At 42.2% G+C, this 16,061-nt stretch overlaps 1 pseudogene; it reads left to right on the top strand.

Moving 5' to 3' along the window:
- Positions 1–15,416: 15,416 nt before the first annotated feature.
- LOC129405351 (small nucleolar RNA SNORA70) lies at positions 15,417–15,544 on the top strand (annotated as a pseudogene).
- The last annotated feature ends 517 nt before the right edge of the window (positions 15,545–16,061 follow it).

Here is a 16,061-nt window from a genome sequence, read left to right as displayed (position 1 = left end):
GAGTGCGATATGTAGAAAAGCTCTGTTTTGAAACAAACTATTCTAGAAAAAAAAAAGTATTTAAAGCTGAAAGAATGAATCATACACAATTCCAGGCTGTCTCAGGAAAAAAAGGCTACCTGAGACAGAAGAGGAGTGATAGCTCTTGGAAGACGGAAAAGCAACAAAAGTCACAACATGCAAGTGAATTAGTGGTTTTATTCCGCCACCCAGTGGACTAAATCAAGATTGGCGCTGAAGCTTAAAAAATAGGGTTCATTCTTAGGAAAAAGTGAAACCACAATCAATCAGACGCAAGGCATTTGTAACATGTATTATGTACAAAATCCTATACATCATATCTTCAAATAACACTCTTTCATTCAATGCTGTTTTGTTATAATTATTTTTTAAAACAATCTACATTTTCTATATATTTATATATATACACATATATGCACATATATGTATATATACAGTTTCTACATTTTTATGGAGCTCATCCCTGGTGGCTGAGGCTTCACAGCTGAGTCCTCACCTCTTGACAGATGCGGACACAGCCCTCAAGGACAGCATCCCAGCATGAGGCGAGGCCAGACTGGGTCAGCACGTTTCTCCGGCATGGCAGGCTGGCTTTACTTGTCTATCTCCCAGCACCAGTCCCACACCATGACACCTTCCTTCCACTTTTCTTCCACCGTTGTCTCCATTTTCTCCAATTTTCCCAACCACTCCTTAAGCCTGCCCCCATGGCTGGCACTTAATAATTTGTATAATACTGTTTGTTATCAATGATTTGCTAAGAGCCCAGCAAGCTACCAAGAGTATCCTGCCCGCACAGTAGAGCCTGGCAAGCTACCAGTAGCGTATTCAATGTGCCCAAAACAGTAACAACAAGTCTCACAATGGAGACATTACTGGTGCCTGCTCGAGCAAATCGATGAGCAACGAGATGACAGTGATTTTTAAAGGATGCCCAGTTGTGTCCAGTGTTTAACTTTCTCCCCTTCTGTGTGGACTTCCTGTTGGAGCCCTGATTCCCTCCCAACACTCCAGAGATAAGCACAGTAGGTTCAACGGGCACCAATGGTCCCAAAGGGAGTGAGTGTGTGTGTGGTGGTCTGGAGGTAGGGAAGGAGGGGTGCTCCTGCCCAGTAAGAAGTCTTCCTGTTCAGGGTGGACTTGAACAACCTACCAGAAATTACCAGGTTCCAGTCATCTACAACTCTGGACTGGAATAAGGCTGGAAAGTGGAGGCACCAGGAAAAGCAAATTATCGTTATGGGGTCTTTGTTTAGAACTTTGGATCAGAGAGAGAACATAGGAACTTAATTTTTTTTTCTTTTTGGGTCACACCCGGCTATGCACAGGGGTTACTCTTGGCTCATGCACTCAGGAACTACTGGCAGTGCTCAGGGGGCCATATGAAATGCTGGGAATCGAACCCGGGTCAGCCGCATGCAAGGCAAACACCCTACCCGCTGTGCTATTGCTCCAGCTCCAGGAACTTAATATTTTAAAAGCAGAACAAAAAGAAAAAGAACAGCCCACGGTAAAAATCAGTTCCATTCCAAGCCATGTTGTTGCACGTTGCAATTTCCAAGCCCTTATTAACAACATCAGTGAGGACTCACACTGATTTCAGGGGAATCTCTCTCCGCATCACACTTACAGTCAGTTCTACTCTGCCATCTTCACGCCACAAAAAGTAGCCAGATGACACAGAATCCAGACAATAGTGACGCCTTCCATCTCCAGGCTCAGATGTGGATGTTTTTGAAAATTGGTGCGGTGGGGTGGATGGGGGAGGGATTACACAAAAATCTCCCTTTGGAGTATTACCCCTCAATTGTCATCAGTTTTGAATACTCAAATTACACAATTTTTGAGTTTTGGAGAGTCCAACATTGGGATTTAAGTGATCTTCATGGAATCTTGAGAAGAGGTCATGTCCAAATTAGGGGGGAAAAATCTGACCAATTGGTAAAATTTCCTTCTTTCCAGTTTATTGTGACTCTTACCTTGTGCTAAGTTCAAGATGGGGAGAATGTCCTAAAAATGGTCAAGAAAACTTTTCTGCTGGAGAGGCTTGCTATGTAAAGGCCATGTCATCCACTTCTAGTCCACTTCCCATCTCTTCCCATTCTCTTTGGATTTCTTTTTCTTAGCCAGATTTACATATCACTATACAAACTTGAGAAGTTTCTTGGTGCAGCTGATCATGAGAAGCTCTAAACCTCTCGTCTATTTTCCAGCTGTGGTAGTAACTTGGGTAAGTCATTTTATCTGCCTGGGCTTCAGGTCTCTCCTTGGAAAAGTAGAGTCTGGACTGAACAAGGATACTAAGAAAGAAAGCTAACCCTGCAGAATGCATGAAAATGCCTTAGAGTTTCTCACAGCCTATGCTGTTAACATGATTGAGAATTTTAGTTTCTCGAGAAAGATTTTGATTTCTTTCCAGCAATATGGTCAACTGGTTACTCCAAAAAGCCACCTGGACAATATTAAGTGAGATGACAAAGTGTACAAATGCAATAACTAATTGTGTGGCAAGTTGCACTCAGGAGCCCAAGGGTCTAGATTAAATAATAACATCAAACAAAACCTGAGAAAAAAAAGCTGGAAATAGAGGAGGAAGTTCTAAGGCAGGATCACCTAGAAGTAAAATTTAACATTCTCACAGTCAACTTGCTCAACATAGGCTTTTGGATTACCTCATATTTTAATGTTCACAATTTTTAGAAAGTAACATGCAGGGAATAATGGATAAACGTAGACTAGTAAATGAAAGACTAAGATCCTCAAACACTTAGGTAATATGGAAATTATCTCATCAAAATATGAAAAGACCATGAATAAAAGATGAGAAGGAATAAAAGGAAAGGAAAAAAACAGAGTATAAAAAGGCAGATTTTAGGACACACTGAATAAAATGTATAGGTTTTAAATACAGTCAACTCCATGACTGAAGTAGATAGTTCAACAGAGCTAAAGAGACAATGAGTAGGAAAATATAATTCAGAGACATTTCCTATTGAAGCTCAGAGAGATAAATAAATGGCATGTATGCAAAAAAATGCCAAAAGAGATAGAGCTCAGAGAGCAAATTCTTTTTATTTTTTTTCTCCAGATAGCAATTTCTAGCCTAGCTAACTGGAGACAGGGAAGAAAAAAAAAACTGGTACAAAGTGGAAGTTCCTTGTGTATCTTTAGTCTTAAAGACAATACACAAACGGGTAGGTCTCCCTTTCTTAGCTTTGTGATTTGGGACAAATATATATGCTCATGGTAATCTTTTTAGTAAAATTAAAAAGACCCACTGTAGAGTAGTAACCATTAAATGAGATATTACACAGAAAATACTAGCACATTCCTCTACTCCAATAGGATGCAGTGAGCAAAATTTAAAAATAAACAAAACATTTGGAATCGCCCACATCCCAATTTGTGGAGCATATTTCTTTGACTTAATGGAGCACTCTCCCACTAGAGAAGTCTGTCTTACCTTTTTCTCTCGCCTTTAAATAAAATTTATTTGCTTCTAGAAATCTGCCGTAAGAATCAGAGTAATAGTACAGGATGTAAGGTGTTTGCCTTTCATACAGCTGGTACCTCAGATGGTTTCCTAAGCACTGCCTAAAGTGATCCCTGAGTGCAGAGCCAGGAATAACCCCTGAGCATCACCAGGTGTGGGTTCAACACCCCCTCCCCTCCAAAAAAAAAATAAACCCTAAAAATTGTGCTGCACAATGTTAAGTGTTGAAGTTTTAAAGACTTGGAGATGTTATGACTCCAGAATCTCCTTGGATTTGCTCTGAAATAGTTGGTTATAACCACTTGAGGGCTCCCTTTCGAATAGATGCAGGATCAAGCTAACTCTTTTCCTACCGAATCAATAAAAGTCCTTTAAAATTTTTTAAAGAGCGAACTGGTTTAGTTGCAATTTGGCAGTACATCCTCACCGAAAGAATTTGCAAATACCTACTGTAAAGGTGGGCAAAAGAGCCCAGAGAACAAAGTGTATCTCCCAAGTGATTCACTCACGTTTCCTAGTATCAAAGTAAAAAGGGAAAAACTGTCTCACGCATTCAGGATGTTTTTATCTAGAAGGTAAATTAGATAAGAAGGAATAAACTTAATCTTTGGAGAGAGAAAAGCTTAGTCAAACACCACAGCTTATGTGCAAGCTTTTGTTCTTCGACCATAGCAAATGCAGGCTACCCTCAAAGATCATGTAGTCCATCTGCAGGGATTCTGTCGCATACGCCACAGACTTGTGCATATGTCACAGGTTTAAATAACAGACATTAATTTTGTTCACAGTTCTGAAGACTAAAAATCCAAGATCAAGGAGGCAGATAGATTAGAGAAGGGCCCCTCCACATCATGGCAATCAAATTTCTCTAATCTATCTGCCTATATCACCTTGATCTAACCCTGAAGGAGATTGGACCCGCTCTACAGAAAGGGCCTGAAGGTAATTACTGGAGAAACTTCAATTTCTTCCTTCAATCTGACTAACCCTCAGTTAGCCCAGACCAGAGAAGGCTGGACCCATCCACGGAAGATCATCAGGACAAAGGTCAAGAAAAGGAGTTCCAAAGAAGATCACTCCCAACTCGACCCACTTAGCAACAGCCCTAGCAACGAACTGACTTACTAGTCAGTAAGCCCCACATGAGGCAGCTCGGGAAAACCCTGTAAAAGCCACGTTGAACAAAGGAAGGGCTTGCATGTGCTCCCTAACCCATGTGCTACTTGTACCCTGGCTGTGTACATGTAAAGCCAGAGCACATGTGGCGCCCGAATCTCCCCTCTTGCGTACTTTCATGCTTCCATATCTAATGCTGGTGTGTGTGTGTGTGTGTGCGTGCGTGCGTGCGCGCACATGCCCGCCCTTGGAGAAGCCTGCAATTTCTTGAGTTCATTACTTTCTGTCAGTCAGTCTGTCTGTCTGTCTGTCTCTCTCTCTCTCTTTTTTTCTCTCTCTCTCAAACACACACACACATGCACACGCACACACACACTTTCTCTACTTCCTCCCCTTCCAAAAATCTCCAGTAAAACCTGTTTTACTTAACTGCTTGTCTATTCCTGAAATTCTTTTTCTGCGAGGCAAGACAAGAACCCGGTAACCCTGGGTAAGGTCTAGGACTGACTTTCCTTTCCTGCAAAGAGCAATTCCTCGTCTCAACCTGAGTTTGTGTCTCCCCAAGAAATCGGGTGGAGGGAATCAGCTCCCATGAGAACATCAGGTGTGTCTGGATGGCCACCTCGTGGGGTGAGTGGCGCTCTGGCCTGTGCTGAGTCATCTCTCTCCTCACCGCCACCTGTGCCGCCACCAACTCCATAGGCGCTAGGTAGTCAAAAAGGAATAATTTGCCTGGACGGGACGGGCTGGGTCTGGCCTGACCCTCTAATCTGAAACTAGTCATGTTGCTCTCAGCAGAAAACTGGACATGAAGGGCTCTCCCAAAAGGATGGCAGGTTCGCATATTGAGGGAAATTAACCTTTCTAGGGAGAAATAGATAAGAGGCCATGCCACGTGAGTGTGTGTGTGTGTGTTCTCTTTATGCAATGAGGTACAGTATATACAATAGAAAATCTACTACTATAATGACTTTAAGTAAGGAGACAATCTAGCAACGTTAAGTAATTTGCATTTCTGTACATCCATCTCCAGACATTTTTCGTCACTTGCATCTGAAACAATTCTTCATGTCCACCTACTCCTGCCCACCCCTCTGCCCCACCATCACCACCGCTTCTTTTTCTATGAACTGGATTCTTCCAAGTTTCCTCTTGTAAGTAAAATCATTCACGCCAGTCACATTTCATGGAAAGTAACAATCTTCAAGGCCCATCCTTATTGTCTGTGGTGTATTCGATATGCCAAAAACAGTAACAATAAGTCTCACAATGGAGACGTTACTGGGACCCCCTTGAACAAATCGATGAACATCAGGATGACAGGGCTACAGTGCTACATCCCTGTTGTAGCATTATGAGAATGTCATTCCTTTATAAGGTTGAATAATTATTCATGTTATGTATATGCCACATTTCGTTAACTATCTGTCGATGGATATTGGAATTCATGGCTTAATAGGAAATACATTTGGTCTTTGCCTCCACTTTCTGGCACCAAGCAATCAAAGTCTGTGATATTTCCTGAAGGTAAGGCGTGTCTTTTGTTTTTCATTAGGAGCCTCTTCAGCGCACTCCCAGATTTGTTCCAATGGGATGTGGAGGGTAGGGCCCTCCAGTGACTCAGGTGACACCACAAAGGCCAAGTGATTAGTGCCTGGAATTTGTGTCCCTTTCTCACCACAGGAAGGGGAGACAGGAGGGTGGGAGAGAGAGAAGAGGTGGAGATTAAAGTTTTGTTTCCACTCTTTTTTTTTTTTTTTTTGCGTCACACCTGGCGATGCACAGGGGTTACTCCTGGCTCTGCACTCAGGAATTACCCCTGGCCGTGCTCAGGGGACCATATGGGATGCTGGGATTTGAACCCGGGTCGGCCGCGTGCAAGGCAAATGCCCTACCCGCTGTGCTATCTCTCCAGCCCCTGTTTCCACTCTTGAGTAAGGAGCTGTGATAAGCTACAGGGTTTGTGGCGGGACTGTGAAGACAAAACAGTATCATACTCAGAGGGGACACGCCAGTTCCCCTCTCCATGACTTTCCCCTATGTCGTTCCTGCCTGGTTTTTGTTTTCACTTTAAATTTTTGTAATTTTATTAAAGCACCATATTTTATGTAGTTATTCATAGTTGAGTTTAGACAGACAATATTTCAGCTCTGATCCCCACCACCAGGGTCAACTCCTCTCCACCAATGTTCCCAGGTTCCCTCCCATATCCCCAACCCATCCAACTTTCCCTCTTGACACCCTCTTGACAGGCACCTTTCCAAGTTCAGTTGTTAAAGTTTGGATCTCTTGATTCCAGTGTTGGTGGCTCTGTGGTGTAGATATTTGGCTCTATCATTCCTTAACAACACCTTTGTCGCTGAATCCCCTAACCTGGCCCCATTTCTTGTCTGTCTTTTCTCTGCCTTCCTTCCACTCTTTCTTTCCTTCTTCTCCCTGTACACTGGGGCCAAGATTAATCTGGGCATCTCGCCTTTAAAGGGTTGCGTTCCCTCATCTAGTTGTTCTAAATACAAATATAAGTAATATCATTTTGTGTTTATCCTTCTTTTAGTTTACTTCATCTAACAAGATGTCTTTCATTTATATCCATGTTGCCACAAATTGCATAATTCCATCATTCCTTACAGTTGTGTAATATTTCATTGTGTATATACACCACATCTTCTTGATCCACTTATCTGTTGTTGGACGTCTAGGTTGACTTCAAATCTTAACTATTGTACTGAGTGCTGCAATGAATAATGGTGTGCATATGTTGTTTTGAATGAATTTTTTTCTGTCCTAGGAATATATATCCCAAAATGGAAGTAAAAATGGAAGTAAATATTCTCCCCAAAGTTTTGTAAGTCATTCTACAAAGGAGTTTATGAGAGCCTTAATGTAAAACCAAATGCTCAGATTTGCTGACAGCAATCTGAATTTCAATTGGTACCTAAAATAGGAATGAACTTGTATAATTGAGGCCTTAACCTGTGAGACTTATTGCTATCTCCAGAGAATGTTTTAAATTTGCTTAAATCTATTGGACACCCAGTTTTTTCTGAGAACTGGAGAATTACTCGGTGGATCCATGGTGTCAGAAGTGTGAGTTATTTTGATGAATAAAGCTGCTGGGAATATTGGAGCCCAACACTTGCTCAAGTCCTTGCTTCGACTTCGTTGGGGGATGTAATCAGAAGTGGACTTGAAGACCATATCATCATTCTGTGCTTAATTTTTTGCTGAGCCATCATACTGCCTCTGTAGCTTCTGCACCATTGTGTATTCCCACCAGCAATCTATGAGGGTTTTAATTCAGGTCCTCTACACCTTTTCCAAACGTAATTATCAATTTTTGTTTTTTTTTCTTTTGTACCAGCCATCCCAATGGTTATCTCATTTTAGTTTTGATTTGCATTTATGTATAATGATAAGAGATGCTGAGTATCTTTTTATGTGTTTATTGCCATTTGTAAATATTCTTTGTAGCAATGTCTATTTCCTTTTTAAAGTTAGATTGATTATTTTGTTGCTACTGTTGTATCATAGAGGTGTTAAAAATATTGTAGAGGCATTAACCCCTTATTAAGTAATCATTTAAAATACTGACTGTCATCCTATGAATTGTCCTTTGACTAAATATGTTGATCACATCCTTTGCTGCACAGTCTTATTTTGATGAAGAACAACTGAAGAACAACTTTTTTGTGTTTTCTGTTCTTGCCTGTTGTTTTGGTGTCATACTTAGACAAGTCTACCTAAACCTAAATCCAATGTCATGAGTCAGTATATTTTAGATGGCCTGATTCCATAGAAGGATTTTGCTTTTCACAATCAACTGTTCCCATAATATTCATCACAATCATCACAAACAATGGCAAATCTCTGTGTTATTTTAATTGAGTAAACACAGACATACACACACAGAGAGCAAGGGCATAACTCTCACCCTGATCCTCCTCCAGGCTTTGAAGAAATGCATACTGGATTACTTCTGGGTTTTAGGGGATAGGTACTTTAAAAGCACATGTGTTAATAAATAACTTGTGTTATTTAAATTCTGGAACACACACATACTATATAAGTATAGTTTGGGAGCACACTCAATGAATATCAGGGCTTTTTCCTGGCTCTGTACTCAAAGATAACTTTTGGTGGAGCTCGGGATACTCTATGGGGATCAAACCTGGGTCAGCTATATGCAAGGCAAGTGCCCCATCCAACATTGACATATTCTAAAAGAACTTTGAAGACCTTGTTTAGTTCACTTCACTATTTTAAGAGCACAATGGCTAGGGAAGTGGTGACCAAAAATAGGTAACATTTCCATCACATTTAAAATGTGTTAGGAATGATTATATGCATTTTCAGAGTGTTGGTCACTTAGTTCTAATGCAACTCCAAGTGGTACATAGCCTTATCATCAACAATATGAAGGTGATGGAGTTGAGTCCTGAGTCATTGGGTCACTTTCTGATGATCAGGTAAGTCAAAGAGCCCGGATACATGTCCTGGGAAGGTTGTTTTCAAAACCTAGGTTGATACACCCAATACAACATCACCTGCAGGGAGGGACAGAGGAGACACCCCTACACATATTCCCACTTACCCTGAAATATAATACAACACTGAAAAACCACCCGCTTACCTTGTGCAAAAGAAATATGTGGGATGGACATCTGAGTTTACCTCTTTAACTTGTTCAGCAAATAAGCGTGAAACGTCTAACATGTGCCAGGCTCTGTTGTAGGCACTTGGGGTAAAACAGGGAGATTTCCTGTCCCCGTGGCATTTATATTTCGGAGAGGAAGGCTGACAGGCAGTAAGGGAACTTAACGACTCACTGCGACCATGTTGATGTGGGTGTGCTCTGGAGAGGGTAGAGTGAAAAGAAAGCATCGGTCAAGGCAACCCTTCCTAGTTAGGTGGGTGGTAAAGCCTTTCCTGAGTGACCCTGGAGTACAGACAGGAAGAGGTGAGGGAGGAAACTAGGTGAGATCTTCCCGAGTCAGACTCTTTGGGTTCGAGTCCTTGTCAGATGTCCTTGACATATGTAACTTTGCAAAGACATCTGGAACTTTCTGTACCTTGGATTTTCTTGTTTAAAAAAATAGTTTACTTCATCACCATGAAATCACAAAGTTATTCATGAAGGGTTTCAGGCAGATAGTGTTTCAACACAGGTTCCTTCTTATGGATTGAAAGTCTCTGTCCCTCCAAGATTTATATGTTGAAATCCTGACGTCCCAATGTGATGATACAGAGGAAGGGATGAGGGGAGGTGGTTAGGTCATGAGGGAAGAGCCTTTGTGAATGAAACCTCTGCCTCTGTAAAAGACTCCCAGAATTCCAGCCTGCAGAACTGTAGGAAATGTGGAAAATCATTCCCTTAATAAAAACCCTAAGGTTAGATAGTTTCCTGGGTAAAACAAGGTTAGCTTAGATTAAACAATGAGCTGCAAATGTGTGCTCAGGCAGGAAACATCTTTCTAGAATAGGATATTACTCTGACTTCTATACTATGCATTAATAATCAGCAAGCACTGATTATTTATTATCCTGCAGCCACAGCTATATGACCTTTGCTCTTAATGTACCTGCTAAGTGTCCTTAATGTACCTGTTAACATAAACAATGGCTAACATGAATGGAACCAGGAACCCAGGGGGGGGTGCAGAAATTTTCATAAATTTCATGTTCAGTTTATCTTCTTGTTCAGAGCTGTTAAGGTTTGCTTGCAATCTGGACAAATCACAGCATCTGTCTTTCTCATTATTTGCAATTGTCTCCACTGGAAGGAGATCAAAGGCACTAATTTGATTGGCTTTATTGTAGTAAATCATCACAAGAAAATTCATTCATTCTGTTTAAAAACTATCCAGTCTATGAAGATTTCAAACAATATTTTGTTTTTCTTTTTTGGGTCACACCTGGCATGGCACAGGGGTTACTCCTGGCTCATGCACTCAGGAATTACTCCTGGCCATGCTCGGGGGACAATATGGGATGCTGGGAATCAAACCCAGGTCAGCCACGTACAAGGCAAGCTGTACTATTGCTGTGCTTATTGCTGTGCTATTGCCCCAGCCCCTCAGAGTCTTGAGTCCTTGTCAGATGTCCTTGTCATATTTAACTTTGCAAAAACATCTGGAACTTTCTGTACCTTGGATTTTCTTGTTTAAAAAATATTTTACTTCATCACCATGAAATCATAAAGTTATTCATGAAGGGTTTCAGGCAGATAGTGTTTCAACATAGGTTCAGTTTATCTTCTTGTTCAGAGCTGTGGTACCTTGAGTGACTGTGGTACCTTCTCTGGAAATGGAGATTATAAGTTACTGTCTTCAATGGTATAAAGATGAAGTGGTTTCTCTGTACATTTTTCATTAAAAAAAAACATTGACAAAAATGTTTTCAATACCTTGAATCAAGCTGTTATTCCATGGATGTGGCATATGCTTTCTGCTACATGAAAGCAACACCCCAGAGTTACACTGATTTTTTAATATACCAGGACTCTGGTTTCGCCTGGGCTGGAGTGATAGCACAGCGGGTAAGGCATTTGCCTTGCACACAGCCGACCTGGGTTCAATTTCTCTGCCCCTCTCAGAGAGCCCAGCAAGCTACCGAGAGTATCTTGCCTGCATGGCAGAGCCTGGCAAGCTACCCGGGGTGTATTCGATATGCCAAAAACAGTAACAAGTCTCACAATGGACACATTACTGGTGCCCACTCGAGCAAATCAATGAACAATGGAATGACAGTGACAGTGACAGTGGGTTCTCCAGGTGGTGGGAAAGTACACAAAGATAATTCTGCCGATCAGGCCATGGCCTCTTAAGAACCATGAATATGATTGTCAAAAGTGTTCTGTAGTGAGATCCAGAGAGTTTTGGTATCAAAACAGGAGACTAGGTCTTAGTAACTAGACCATAACCCAGAAGTGAATGTCTTCTCCCAGCTGATTGAAAGTCGACTTCCAAATCTATGAGTACTAGGAACAGATAAAATAATTTGCCTCACTTCTTTTCTTTTTCTTTATGAGTCAAAGCGACTTATTTCTTGAAAACTGAAATACACCAAGTCACATCTTTGATAAGTACAAAATTTAAAAGATCATAAAACACTGTATAAACTAAGAACATTTTTCTTAGTGGCTCATAACACGACATTGTATTCTATAAAGGATGAGTTTAGCATCAATGAAATATAGGTATATCTTTTATAATGCTGCCTACTACTAAGTAAAAGAATCCATTTTGGGTAGTAGAGCAATTGCCTTGCACACAGCTGACTTGGGTTTGATGCCCAACACCCCCTAGGGTCCCTCAAACTCCGCCAGGAGTGACCCCTGAGTGTTGAGCCAGGAGTAAATCCTGAGCACCACAGGGAGTGGCCCCCAAACAAAACAAAACAAAATCTTAGTGTATGGTTTGAATCAAATTACTAGAATATTTTAGAAGAGACAAAACATTGGAGACAGTAAATGAGGTTCTAATATAAAATATGGCTTTTAAAAAATATTTTCTAGTTATTTTCTTCACTCTCCCCCCCTCTCTCCCTCTTTTTCTCTCTCTCCTCTCATAGACACACACAAACACACACAGACATAGACACACATACCCCTCAGGTGATATAATATGGCATGAAAAGATTAAAATACTGAAATATCTCTGAGTTAAGAGTATTCTAAGGAATATTAAATGAAATCTCAGTTTTTTAAAATTTCCTTTAATATTCCTTAGGCTGGAGCAATAGCACAGCAGGTAGGGCGTTTGCCTTGCACTTGGCCGACCAGGGTTCCATTCCTCCATCCCTCTTAGAGAGACCAGCAAGCTACCAAGAGTATCTTGCCCGCACAGCAGAGCCTGGCAAGCTACTTGTGGCGTATTGGATATGCCAAAAACAGTAAGAACAAGTCTCACTTGGAGACATTACTGGTGCCCGCTCGAGCAAATTGATGAGCAACGGAATGACAGTAATTAAAGGAAAACTGATGAAACAATTTGGAAAAGTGAATCTGATCTCTGCCCTCCCTTCAATTCCAGAGTGGTGGGTGTAGAGGAGATAATAATACAGGAAATCTGGGCATTTCAAGTGGAGGAAGCCTGTGCTCTGCTTCCGATCCACCCTCGAAGCAAGACACAGCTGCGGACTGTCCAGATCATCAGCATTTGGCAAAGGAATGGAGATGCCAAGTGAGGTTCTTCAAGCATTGGGCCAGGGGTGGACCTCGAGCTCCTTAATACACACGTAGCACTGAGAGTTACAAGTGTATTTTGATGTAGCCAAGAAGACTACAGATAAGATACTGAAAGATACAGGAGTGAGACATCTACAAACAATTTCCCCGTGCTATTTTAGGAGGCTCTGGGTAGCCCTGCAAACTGAGATGCCATATCAGAGGGGGAAAAAATGTAAGATGACAGTATTTTCCTCAAATCATCTTTCTACATCTACCACGATGCAGTTCGCATTAAATTAGCAACATTGTGTCTATCATGGATGCAGTATGGAGTTCAGAAGAAACCATACTGGTCAGATTTTGGACTTCTTGCACTTCTCTACATCAGTAACTTGAACATTTCCACCTGAAATCTGTGTGTATCCTGAGAAAAGTTGTTACTTTGAAAGAATTGTGGAAGAGGAACTGTAGTTTGAAATAAATGAAAAGATTTCTTCAACCAACAGGAAGCCATTTTGCAACCATTTTCCCTCTCTCTCTCTCTCTCTCACTCTCTCTCTGTCTCTTCCTCTTTTCTTTTGTGATTTTTGGCTTTTGGGGTCACACCTAGCAATTCTCAGGGATTATTCCTGGATCTGCACTCAGGAATTACTCCTGATGGTGTTTGGGGATCATAGGGGATGCCAGGGATCATCGTTGACCATGGGAAAACCAAACAAACACTGTACTATCTGTACTATCTGTACAGTAGCCACTGTACTATCCCTCCAGCCCCTTAGGAGAATCCTCAGGAAGTGACTGGAATGATAGTACGGTAGATAGGGCACTTGCCTTGCATACAACAGACCCAAGTTCTATCCCTTGCACCCCATATGGTCCCCAAGCCCTATGAGGAGTGATTTCTGTGTGCAGGGACAGGCAGGAGTAAGCTCTGAATACCACCACATGTGGCCCAAAATTTAAAAAAAATAAGTTTTTAAAGTTCACTGGGGCTGGAGAGATAGTATAGCGATAGGGCACTTGTCTGATATGTGGTGGACCCAGGTTTGATTCCTGGCATCCCATGTGGCTCCGCAAGCACCACCAGGAGTCATTCCTGTGCACAGAAAGAGGAACAAGTCCTGAGCATTGCAGGTATGACCCAAAATAACAAACAAATGAAAGTTTCAGACGGCTGAGAGGTTAAACAAACAAACTCAGGGGCTGGAGTTGTAGAATAACATGGGGTTTGTCCTTTTAGTCTTGCCACAGGGAACTTAGTTTACCTTAAAGCAATGTCCTTTCTGTATGGACACAGGAAGACAGTTAATAATATGCTTTGTGACTTGGGAGCTGATTGACTCCAATAATATTTACTCCCAGGCATCTGCTTTCTCCACTCAGTTGCCTTAGTTCCTAGCACCCCAAAAGCAGGGTCCCTGTGAGGGATGGAATGGATCCAGGGCAAGTTGTGAGCTACCCTGGCATCAAAATACACCAGGCCAAAGAGCCAACAATACTCAACTATAAGTTGAGAGCATGGTCATAGACAAATGCTGTCATGATGAAAAAGTAACAATGAGACTAGGACCCTGCTGGGGTTAGGAAGACTAACCTGGCCTGAGGACTGTGGTCTGGAATATGTAGTGAGTGTCCTCAGGAAGAACCAAACTTTAAGTCTGATATATCTCTTACTGTGCTCATACAGAATGACATTGGTAGAAATATTAGAAGTAAATTTGCTTTAACTATTTAAGCCGATTACTAGCTGAGGAAGGAAGAAAGGGACACACCTTGACACACCCTTGTTTGGACCCCATCCTTGAATGGATCTCCTAGTGATCTCCTTAGATGAGATTTTGTTAATCTCCTCAAGAAATGATCTTACCCTTCTTTGTTGATTTGTTAATGTTCAACCCACCTTTGTGTCACCACCCTATGTAATTTGCTATATAAAGTAAGACTGTGGGGAAGACTAGAAGGAGACAGAAGAAGAAGACAGAAGAGACAGAGGAGAAGACACACTAGAGGACATGGGAGAAGAACAGAGAAGACACAGAAGCAGGGCAGGAGACAGAGAAGAGACAGAAGACACAGGTGAGGATACACGGGAAGACACGGAAGCCAAGGAGACAGCAGAGACAGAAGAAGGGGCAACAGGACACAGACAGAGTCAGCAGGAGAGAGAAAAGACACAGAAGCAAGAGAGAAGACAAAGAAGCAGAGACAGAGAGAGGTCAGAAGAGACCAGAGGAGAGATGACAGAGACAGAGACAGAGAGACAGAAAGAAGAGAGCACAGCAGTACACACAGAAGCAGAGCACAAGGAGAAGCCGTCCCGATCCGGTCCATACACAGTGGCTCAAGAGCACCAACCCGAGTGGCACATGCGAGAGAGAACTGCCTCGAGTGCCCTTGGACAACAGAACAACACACACATCATTGCATCTCCCCCTCCCACGCTGCCTTTGTAATTTTTTACACGGAGTACAACAGGGAGGGTATTTGTAGAGCACGTGGCCAGGTTCAATCCTTGGCATCCCATGTGGTCTCCAAAGGACCACCGGAAGTAACTCCCAAGTGCAAAGCCAGGAGTCACCCCTGAGCAATGCTGACATGATGCTCCCAGACAAATAAAAAAGGCAGCTGATGATACTTTCTTCCCCATGGGGCCTGGTGTGCAATGGCTGCAGACAGTAGCAGCTCCCTTGGTGGTGTACACAGTCTGTGACTGGTATGGGCTGTAATTAGGGACCTTGGAGACAGTCTTTGCCACGTGCAAGTATCCAAATAAAGAAAAAGACAGTGCGCAATGGGCCTGCTCTCAGGACACGCAAATCTCAAGTGTTCGGTGGCTGAGAGCCACCTCCCCAGGCTGGACAAGGGGAGAAGGACCAGGGAAGGGAGAAAGAGGATAGAGCCCCAGGCTGGTTGGTTTATTTCTCTCTCCTCCCCAGCGATGTCCGATCTTTCCCTTTTGGCGCAGTCATAGTCGTCCTTTTGGCCATAATTTCAGTCATCAGAATTCTATCATCCTAGTCTCTTAGTAGACCTCAAAGCCCTCTGCTTCATTATATCCTCTTCCTCTTCGTAGTTCCATAGTCCTCTACTTCCAGTCATCGTCATCATCTGGTGCTCCTTCTAGTCCCAAACTCCCCAAAGTCTCAGTTCTTTACCTCGTCTCCAATGTCTTAGCATCGTCGACTTTCTCATCCCCAACGTCTAGTCTTTAGTGTCTAGTCTTCAGCATTTAGTTCCCAACATCTCATCCCGACTTTCTTGTCT

The sequence above is a fragment of the Sorex araneus genome, chromosome 5 (genome assembly GCF_027595985.1).
Source record: "Sorex araneus isolate mSorAra2 chromosome 5, mSorAra2.pri, whole genome shotgun sequence".
Taxonomy (NCBI): Eukaryota; Metazoa; Chordata; class Mammalia; order Eulipotyphla; family Soricidae; genus Sorex; species Sorex araneus.
Note: the sequence above shows the minus strand (reverse complement) of the source record. Positions and strands in the feature narration are given on the sequence as shown.